The following is a 12,323-nucleotide window of genomic DNA, read 5'->3' on the forward strand; positions in this document are numbered from 1 at the left end:
ATACAAATATACTAATAGATATATTAATATACAAATAAACGTAAATATATATATATATATTTATGTTTATTTCTATATTAGTATATCTATACATCTATCTATTAGTATATCTATATATATCTATCTATTACAGATTGGCTGCCAGTTAGCTGTCACCCTGTATATATGTGTATACATATATAATTTTATTTATATTAATGTTATTTGTTGTGTTTATATTGTGTTTTTACTAATATTGTTATTAGAATTTATACATATGTGCATTAACAAATATGATTGCCGTATACATGTATATTCAATATAAATATTAATAATGTTATGTACATCTACATATGTTTATAATTAAAAAATGAATAATGTATAATAAATAAATCAATTTAAATAAAATTATGTAAGGAACACTATCACTTGATTTTTACAAAAAGAAGATAAATTCTATCAAAACCTTATAAAAGTAAAAAAAAAAAAAACGTTAAGTACATATACATTCACAAATCAGTCGAAAGATCAATAAAATCAATCAAATATATTTAAATACGTCATATATAATTATATCTAAATTATTTCTTCATAAGATAATATTAATGTGAGTTTTTAATTGCAATCAATCCAATTAAATCGGTACATTCAATTTTGAGATATCAAGATTTCTTTCTCGTAAAAGTTCAATAACATTATTTTCTTCAGATCAGATTCTTATGTAATATACACACATGTAAATCCAGTTTGCCATTCAAGAGGCTTTACAATGTGCCTACATACAATTTCATTTTACTAAAACAAAATTATTATGTATAATGTAAATAATGAATTTACGAGAAAGAAATCTTGATATCTCAAAATTGAGTGTACCGATTTAATTGGATTGGTTGCAATTGAAAACTCACATTAATATTATTTCAGGAAAACATAATTTAGGTATAATTATATATGACGTTATATATAATTATATGTAATTATATATGATTTATATATACCAGCATATATAATTATATATAAATTATTTATGGGCACTATATATAATTTATATATAATTTATATATATTTATATATATTTTTATATATGGACTCCATTGTTCTTGCCGGCTTATATCTGAAGAAATGCAAATGCTTTATATGATTATAATAATATCAGGTCATATCTGATTGTACCTATTGAAGTTGAGTAATCATATATAGATATATATATAATCCTATAAAGTCATATATAGTTTCATATATGAAAGAATAAGAACAACTGAGTCTATATATGAATCTTTCCGAGAAAAAATAATTATATACAATTATATCTAAATTATTTTTTCATGAGATAATATTAATGTGAGTTTTCAATTGCAACCAATCCAAATAAATTGGTACACTCAATTTTGAGATATCAAGATTTCTTTCTCGAAAAAGTTCAATAACATTATTTTCTTCAGATCTTCAAATGACATTATATACAATCATATAAAAAAATGGCATTATACAATCGTATACGATTGTATGTAACCATATATAAACATATATAACCACATAGCCATATATAATTATATACAACCACATATAATTATATATAATCATATATGATTATATATAATTAACATTATATACAATCAGATTGTATGTAACCATATACAGATATATAAATATTTATATATAAATAACCATATATAGATATTTCTAATGAGTAAATCATAAAAATAGTGGCAGTCCTCTTCCACATCAGACAGGAACAAGAAGCTAATTTTTGCTTGCCTTAACCACGCTACGAGTGATCTTTATGTAGCCGATCGACTGCACTTTGCTCCTGAGAGAGTACGCCGCCTATCGACGGCGCCGCGCTCTAACTAGCGGGCAAGTCTGCATATCTAATTGTATATGGCGCCATATATAATGCTATATATAATTATATATAGGATGCTCACATAGCATTATATCTGGCGTCACATACAATTATATAAAATTAGATATGGTGCTATATCTGATTATATATGGACCCAGATTAGCCACATTAATATATATGGCTATATATGACTATATAGTTGTATATAATGCTATATATAATTATATACAAAATGCACTACTAACACAGCATTATATATGGCGCCACATACAATTATATACAATTAGATATGATATTCAGTTAAACGTACCTGCAATTAAAAATATACATTTTACATAACGATATATTAATTTTTTAATTAATACAAATAAAAAAAAGAATTATAATTATATTTAATGTATTGGCAAAAAAGATAATTAAGATAATTAAAAATTACTTGATAAATATGTGTTACTGTCGTGGGGTTCAACGTCTCTTCTCTATCCTTCTAACAGCGATGGAGTAACAATATAGTACTGGCACCCGTAATAGTTCTAGAGTTCCTGATAGATTTCAGCAATAGTTCTGTACATTAAATATATTTAAATAGTTTTTTAATTTGGCTGTTGGCATTGCACTACAAGAGTTCCGAAGCTATTTGCAAGTTTCGTCGACATATCAGGTTTTTAAGCATTTTTAAGCAATTTTTTTATTAGACGGCTGGCACCGCACTACAAGAGTAAATTACCATTTTATAGCGAGTTCCATACGAATACATAAAATATTTAAAAAAATAAAATTAAAAAAAATGAGGTGCTAACTTCCAGTGGCACCTCATTAATGAAAATTGAACATTTTAACAGCAGTTCTACTTGCACCCGTAATAGTTCTAAAGTTCCTGATAGATTTTAGCAATAGTTCTGTACATTAAATATATTTAAACAGTTTTTTAATTTGGCTGTTGGCATTGCACCACAAGAGTAAAGTACCACTGTTTGGCGAGTTTCAGTCAACTTTATGACATTTTCTAAAAGTTCTGCAATAATGTCAAAGCTTTTGTAGATTTCGTCGACAGTTCCGGTCTTTAAGCATTTTTAAGCAATTTTTTTATTAGACGGCTGGCACCGCACTACAAGAGTGAACTACCATTTTATAGCGAGTGCCAGACGAGTACATAGCATATTTTAATAGTTCTGCAATAGTTTCAAAGCTTTTTGCAGGTTTTGTCGACACTTCCGGTCTTTAAGTATTTTTAAACAATTTTTTAGTAGACCGCTGGCACCGCACTACAAGAGTAAACTACCATTTTATAGCGAATTTCAGAAGAGTACATAGCATGTTTTAATAGTTCTGCAATAGGTCCAAAGCTTTTTGCAGATTTCGTCGACAGTTCCGGTTTTTAAGCATTTTTAAACAATTTTTTTATTAGACGGCTAACACCGCACTACAAGAGTAAATTACCATTTTATAGCGAGATCCAGACGAATACATAACATATTTTAATAGTTCTGCAATAGTGACAAAGCTTTCTGTAGGTTTCGTCGACAGTTCCGGTCTTTGAGCATTTTTAAGAATTTTTTAATTAGACGGCTGGCACCGCACTACAAGAATAAATTACAATTTTATAGCGAGTTCCAGACAAGTACATATTTTAATAGTTCTGCAATAGTGACAAAGTTTTTTGTAGGTTTCGTCGACAGTTTCGGTCTTTAAGCATTTTTAAAGAATTTTTTTATTAGACGGCTGGCACCGCACTACAAGAGTAAACTACAATTTTATAGCGAGTTCCAGACAAGTACATAGCATTTTTCAATAGTTCTGCAATAGTTTCAAAGCTTTTTGCAGGTTTCGTCGACAGTTCCGGTCTTTAAGCATTTTTAGGCAATTTCTTTATTAGACGGCTGGCACCGCACTACAAGAGTAAACTACCATTTTATAGCGAGTTCCAGACGAGTACATAGCATATTTTAATAGTTCTGCAATAGTTCCAAAGCTTTTTGCAGGTTTCGTCGACAGTTCCGGTCTTTAAGCATTTTTAGGCAATTTGTTTATTAGACGGCTGGCACCGCACTACAGGAGTAAACTACCATTTTATAGTGAGTTCCAGACGAGTACATAACATTTTTCAATAGTTCTGCAATAGTGACAAAGCTTTTTGTAGGTTTCGTCGACATTTTCGATCTTTAAGTATTTTTAAACAATTTTTTTTATTAGACTGCTGGCACTCCACTACAAGAGTAAACTACCATTTTGTAGCAAGTTCCAGACGAGTACATAGCATTTTTTAATAGTTTTGCAATAGTTCCAAATCTTTATGCAGGTTTTGTCGACAGTTCCGGTTTTTAGCATTTTTAGGCGATTTGTTTATTAGACGGCCTGCACCGCACTACAAGAGTAAACTACAATTTTATAGCGAGTTCCAGACAACCACACAGCATTCTCCAATATATTTCTGCAATAGTTTCAAAGCTTTTTGTAGGTTTTATCGACAGTTCGTTTGACAAACAATGGTATTTATAAGTAACCTCTTTCTAAACCTCTAAGGATAAGTATTTATACATGTCATGAATTACTGGTTAACAATAGAGCGACATTGTAAGTTGATTTACAAATAAAATATTATATTAAAATTAAATATATTTGACAAATAATATTGTAATTATGTTGGTAATTTAACTTAAACAAATCATATGACTTTTTAATTTAATATAAAAAAGTTTCTCAAAATTAACTTTTACTTTAACTAGAAACAAATTAATCTTAACGTAAATTTAATAGAATTAGTATTTATTTACGTAACTTTTAACATAATAGAATTCATTTCATAATCAATTAAATTTCATTAACGTAGTTAAAAATTAGATTAACTAACCCAACTCTAAAATTTAAAAAATGTCAATTACATTACTAACACATACCTATCAGATACCATAAAATTGGCTGAAGTTTAAATACCATAGCGTAGTATTCATATCTGATAGTGCGAGACAGGATCAAATAAAAAATTGTTTAAAAATGTTTAAAGACCGGAACTGTCGACGAAACCTGCAAAAAGCTTTGGAACTATTGCTGAACTATTGAAAAATGCTATGTAATCGTCTGGAACTCGCTATAAAATGGTAGTTTACTTTTTTAGTGCGGTGCCAGCCGTATAATTAAAAAATTGTTTAAATATATTTAATGTAGAATACAGAACTATTGTTAAAATCTATCAAAAACTCTAGAACTATTACGGGTGCAAGTATAACTGCTGTTAAAACGTTCAATTTTTATTAATGAGGTGCCAGGGGAAAATAGCTCCTCATATTTTCAAATATCAATTTTTTTTAAATAAATCAACGGAACTATTTCTGAAACTTATCAGGAATTCTATGAAAAAACTTTATGTATATACATAACTTAGTTAGAAAAATAACCCATCAAATTGATATCAAATTAAGGGAGAATTGATATAAATTGCATTGATCAAATCAAATTGATGTCGATTTGATGGTTATTTCTCACTGGAAGGGTTAGAAAGATAAACAGAGACGAACAAAAACAAGGAAGATATGAAAAAATAATATGGGCAAAATATAATAGAGTGTACAAAGAAATAAAAATAGATGAGAAGCTTTTGTATATTTTAGTGGGGTAAAATAAGAGTAGGGAGTTAGTCTATGATAGCGAGATTTAAGTGCGGAAACGAGGCATTAGGGAATAGATATTGGAAAAAGGAAAAAGTGTAGGCTATACAATTTAAAAGTAGAGACTTTAGAACCAATATTAGAAGAATTTACAGAATTGCGAAGACAAAATTTCTCTGTTAGGAAAATGTTATCAGAGGTGGATATAGGTACAAAATGGATGAAAAATGTATTAAAGACGAGAAATGACAAAGAAAAGCGTAAATAGTCATTAAGAGTCCTATGTTATTATGTAATTAAGCTATGTAACCTTTTTTCAAAGGCCGAAATGTTTAAGAAATAAACGAGTTGTATATATGTTATATGCAATAGTAATTTTATGCAGGGTGTAATAACAAATAAAAAAATAACAGTTGGCGCGCGCGAAGCGCGTGCATGTTCTAGTCCTTTTCTAAAAAAGATATGTTATTTATTTATCGAATGTATCGAAGTCATCTCGAAAGTCTCGAAGAATTGTTGCCTTTAATCCACGATGCTGATTGGTTCTTTCGCTGAGCATTGAACCGCATGCTTCGTAGTGTTTGACAGTTGTGTTTGACAGTTGTGTTTTCAAATCAAAATTGGTTATATCAAAAGTGTGTAAGTAATAAGGTAAGTAATAAAGAGATATATTAAGTAATAATATAATCTCTCTCTCTCGGAAATAACAATAATATCTTTAAAATTTTATAATCTTTTAGAAAAAAAGAAGGAAAGGAAATAGATTGGTAGGAGAAAGAGAGTTTCGACTTTTGTTGAAAAAAGAAGCAGAAAAGAAAACAGAAGGAGAAACAGCGACTTCTATAGAAAGAAGGAGCAGAAAAAGAGAGAGAGAGAAAGAGAGTGTAAGAAAGAAGAAAAAGAAGAGTGTTAGAGCATTAACAGTAAATATTATTGTAAGTTAACAGCTCGCAATTACATATATTATTGGCTATATTTTTTTCTGTGTGTGTATATTTGTGCGTGCGCGCGCGTGTGTGTGTGTGTGTGTAAAATTATGTAAATTTATAAATAATTACATAATATTATATAAAAATATATTTTATTAAAAATTATTATTTACTTAATTCTTTTAACTTTTTTTAAAATAAATACATACATATATGTGTGTGTGTGTGTGTGTATTTATAAAAAAAAGTTTAAAAAAAATATGTAAATAATTTTTATTAAAATATGTTTTTATATAATATTATGTAATTATTTATAAACTTACACTTACACGTTTTTTATTCAAAATTGCAGAAGATAGAGGATAGATATAGACAACATAAAAATATGATTAATAATTTGTGTTGAGAGAGAAAGAGAGAAAGAGAGAGAGGGAGAAAAAGAGAGTGAGAGAGCGTGAGATAAAAAAAATAAAAATAAAATTTAAAATAATTAAGTAAATAATAATTTTTTATAAAAAAGGATAGAGGATTAAAGAAAGAGAAAAAGATAAAGAAAGGAGAGAAAAAAAGAAAAGAGAGAAAAGATTCAAAAAGCATAATTCTTTTAAATTAATAAACATTAAGACATTTCATAAAAAAGCGGAGAGAAAAAAGGAAGAAAGACGAGATAGGTATTTAATAATTGTTTAAAAGCTGTAAAGCTTGTTTTGTCAAAATTTTGAATTTTTAATGACTTAATTGCGTTTTTATTTTTAACATATATAAATGTTTTTATTTAAGGTTAAAGAAAATAAACATTATATTAAAAAAAGAAAAAAAGAAATAAAGGAAGCAGAGAGTAAGAAAAGAAAAAAAGAAATATTAAAGAGGTATATACAGAAAATAGAAATAAAAATTTACATAATATTAATGAATGTCAGGGGTAGAAAATCAATATATCATTTGGTTGTAATTAACATTGACTCCAAACTGGTAGATATATTGATTTTCTTATAGCTGTTTCAAAATCAATTAATATAGCTGATACGGACGTAAAACCATATATACACTGCAAAAAAATGTAATGTATCCAATGAGATATGTAGTTGAGGACTGCCTACTCAATGCAATACTATATGTTATATTAGCACTTAACAAATCAAACTTTCACCTAGGGATTCTCAAAGTAGAGTCTTTGCCCTTTAATTTAAAAAAAGTACATGTAATTTAGATGATTTTTCGCAAAGTTGCATCACTTTGAAGATTGCCTAAAAATCGGTCAAAACTTTTGTCTCGTTTTCTTTTGCGCCAGTGTTTATATAGATATTTATAAAAAATAAAAAGTTTAAAAAAATTGCAAGAATTAAGTGATAGGTAGAAGAAGAAGAGAAAGAGAGAGAAAGAGAGAGAGAGAGAGAGAGAGAGAGAGAGAGAAGGAAAGAGAGAGAGAGAGAGAAGGAAAGAGAGAGAGAGAGAGAGAGAGAGAGAGAGAGAGAGAGAGAGAGAGAGAGAGAAGGAAAGAGAGAGAGAGAGAGAGAGAAATTAAGTAAATTTGAAGATCTTATTAAGAGAGAAAAAGAGAGAGAGAGAGTGCGAGATTTCGGGAAGGTAACATTTGCGTTTTAAATATTTTGAAAAAAGGAATCTTAAACTCTTAATTCTCATTTCTTATTAATTATCATTCTCAATAATTATCAATTTTTATTAATTATTATTATTCTCATTAAATATCATTTGCGTTTTAATTATTTTGACATTTTGTGTATTTTAATAGAAGAAAAGGAATGAGATTAAAGAGAAAGAATTGAGATCGAGAGAGTTTAAAAAAGAAATCCAGAAAGTGAAAGTGTTGAAATTTGATTGAAAATTATCAGGTAACATTACGTATAATATTATAAATTTTAATTTATTTAAAAATTTAAATTTAATGTTGTATTATTAAGGCATAAGATTTAAAAAATTTAATTTTAAAGTTGTTGGATGCTTGTTGTCAGAAGTTGTTGAAATGGTCAGAGAGCGATAGTGAGTTTTATCGAAAGAGATTAGAAAAAGAAAGAGATTAGATGAAAGGAAATTATAATTGAGAGAGATTAAACAAGAAAGCCAGAAAGTGAGTTTTGAAATTTTATTGAAAATTGACAGGTAACGTTACATATAATATATTATAATTTTTAATTTATTTAAAGGGGATTAAGTATGGAGGTAAAGTGTGTAAGAGATGATATTAAGAAACATGCAAATATAATATAATTAATAATTTGTGTTTAGAGAGAGAGAGAGAGAGAGAGAGAGAAAGAGGTGGGGAGGAGGGGGGAGAATGAGAGAGCGTGAGAGATATAGAAGAGGATTAAATAAAAAAGTAAAGTGTGTAAGAGTAATATTGAACAATATGAAAATAATATAATTAATATAATTAATAATATAATTAATAATTTAGAGAGGGAGAAAGGGAGAATGAGGGAGCGTGAGATAGAGAAGGGCATTAAATATGATAAAGTGTGTGAGAGTAATATTACAGAAGAAGAATAAGTGCAATGTTCAATATAAAAATGCTAAGTGGCGCGCGCGAAGCGCGCGCAATGTTGTGTTCTAGTAATATATAAAATTTAATACGTTGCAATGTTTTATAACACGTCTGGTATTAAAATCTTTGGTTAATAATAAAATAATCGAGAATGATGATATAATAACAAATAAAACAGTTAAATTGTTTAATTATTGTCATCTGATGAATCATCTGGGAACATAAGATCACAAGCTTCATAATCAGAACCGTCAGTTTCGTAATTACTATTTGATCGAAGTATCTTCAATATTATTTGTGCTGCTAGATACACGTTTTTCTTTCGATCGTTTCGAATCAGTTGTAATAGTATAACGCTGTTTCGCTGTTCTGAGCACCTCCATAATTTCAGTTTTAAACTCAGAAATATTTCTTGGTCCTTCAAAACTTTGGCATTCTGTTGCTGCAACTAACATAAAATAATAACAATTAAAATAATTAATATTAAATATCATAGAAACTTTTAACTTAGAAATTTAATTAATTTATTTAAATAAATATTAAGTTTTAATTATATAAATTTCATAAAAAATTCTATAAGAATAATATAATACAAATATAAATATAATTTTTACAAATATTGTTATTTAAAAAGCAAATCTATTAAAAAATAATATTTACGGAAAAACACTTTAGCAATTTTTGTGTTGTAAAATGGTATGGAATTAGCTGTACGACCCCAATAAGTAAATTTGGATGTTAACTCATCGGTCATCGTTTCTTTTTGAAAACGGTGTAAAGCTTCTCTCAACTTAATACCTCCAAACAAGCGTAAATGACGTTTCTATTAAAATGTATAAATATATAAAAATTATTAAAAATTTTTTTTAATTATTAACAATCAGTAACTAACAAACTTACTAAAGTAAACGATTTTTGTCAGAATCAAAATTTTTTAATTCCTTCACTGTAGCTAACGGAAGACCTTTTGGACGACAGTATAGGTTCTGTTCTATTGTCTCCATTTTAATGATTGATTGTAATGATTTTATATGAGACATTATATTTTGCTCTGATACTTTGCTGCAAACAATTGATGTACATATTATTTATTCTGCAATATTATAACTTTTATTTTGTAACTTACTTCAGAAGTTGAATAACTTTATTTTAAAAAGAAATATTCTTCTCTTCATTAGTGTCTTTAAATGATTTATTTAATACGTTTTCTAAAGACTCTAAAAATTATTTTGATTAATTTATTTTGTAACATATTTACCATAAAAGAATTATTTTTCTACAATTTATGTATATATTTTTACCTGAATGTTGTGAAATGTGAGTAGTTATTGGTTTTTTATATTAAGTAGCTTCATTTTTATTTTGATCAGAAATTAAAAATAATGCATTGTTTTCTTGTATCAATATAATTATTATTTGAATTAATTATTTTCAAAGGGTTTTTGGTAAGTCAGCAAAACAATTAGGTGTTTTTAAAATATTCAAGATAGCATCATATTGAGTATGATTAATATCATATTTTAAAAATACAGTTCGTAATGCCAAAATAAATAATAGTTTCGAATTATAATTAATGTTTCTAATGTAATTGACAGTATTAAGATTTTCACAATTCTTTTCTACACTTTGTTTTTGTATTGTCATATTATTGTTAAATATTACTTGATCATCATCACTATATTCACAAAATAAATTATTATTTATATTTGTATCCCGGTATTCAATGTTATTTAAATTTGATTCATCATTTATGTCCAGTCAAATATTACATATTATACTGTCAGTTTCGTTTTCAGCATCATTATTTTCATATTCTTTCGTATCAAAATAAAAATCATCATGCTTTGAACTATTAAACTTTAAACGCATTAATGTTAACTTTCTTCTCTTATACGATTTACTAAAATTTGTAAAACGCTTTTTATATTTTCGACATTGTAAATTTTTATTTACGATTAAATTGTTATCCTAAATTTGAATTTGTGCAATATATGTTATCTAAAACAAAAAAATTAAATATATTTAGAACAAAATATACAAATATATATTATCATAATAAAATATATATTGTTAATTAATATTTTTCATAATAATATATTATTAATAATTAATAGTTATTAAGTAACAAATCGTTACTGATATAAAAATTTTAGTGAAAACGCGTTTAGGATACATTCAAATATATTCACTATCATTGCAGTATAAAAAAATCTAAAAGTTCATATGTTTATCGTATTCCAAAATTACACGTTCCGAAATCTTACTTGAATATTACCGTTGAATGTCAAATGGAATTGTTACGTTCGACGAAATTTTAATAAATTCCTTTCGTTTCACTCTGCAGAATCCCTGAAGGGAAAGTTATAACTAAAAAAGTATCAATACGGTTACTTGAGCTACCGGAGACTACGCATGTCAGCGTGCTCTCCTGTAGACTCCAAATAGAAAACATAATACGGAATAATGAAAAAATTAAGCGCAACCGATTCTATTTGCCATGCAATCTTGCCGATTGCGCTTACCTGCACGCTCACAAAAGGCTTCGCGTCGGAAATATAACTCTTGACAAATTAAAAATGAATGTTGTAGTAATGTTGTAGTAGAATAGTAAATTGCTACCTCCTAGCAATCATGCTCATTTTTTCTTACCTACGTCTCCAAAGACTAATATCAAGAATATTGAAAGCTATATATATACAGCATTTAACCAGAATAAAATCAAGGTGAATACGTTGAAAAATAAGATTGCCCTCCCCCACGGGATTTGCGAATATTCGACATTACACTACGTAGACGAGGAAGGGTACCATAATTATTGGTCACCCATATTCCACAACGGTTGTCATACTTCGCAAAATATTGTTATACACCGCGGTAACGCAACGAAAATTTATTCCGACGCGCGCTCCGTCGCATACTTAGTGCCATTCGTTGATAAGAATCTTCTTGTATTTGTGCGTGAACGACAAGATATCTGCAATACCACTGTGCTACAAACCGAATACCCACGATTGATTATCACCATGGAGAACATCACCACATCAGCCAATCCCGTGCCATACGACCAACCGCACCCTGTTACGAATCTCACGACGTCGTATCATATCATCAGCTGCACTACGGAAACGTCTAAATCGGCCTACATCAAAGCCCTACTGGATAAGTGCGAGAGGAAAAGGATCGTGCTACAAATCGCCGCACACACCGCTCTATGGGATCCTGATCAATTTGCCTACGCTATAACCGGCAGACCAGGACATTCAGCCCACATCCAAGGCGAGGCTGCGCGGGTGTATCGATGCACACCCGTGCCAGTACAAATAAGAACCACAGATACGTGCTACAAGGAATTACCAGTTATTGCCAACGGTGCTCCCGGATACCTGGCACCAAGGACACGAGTGATCTCCGCGTTTGGCACCGAGGTCGAGTGCAATTCGGAGGAAGCCATCATCTTCCGC

The sequence above is a fragment of the Monomorium pharaonis genome, chromosome 8, assembly GCF_013373865.1.
Source record: "Monomorium pharaonis isolate MP-MQ-018 chromosome 8, ASM1337386v2, whole genome shotgun sequence".
NCBI lineage: Eukaryota > Metazoa > Arthropoda > Insecta > Hymenoptera > Formicidae > Monomorium > Monomorium pharaonis.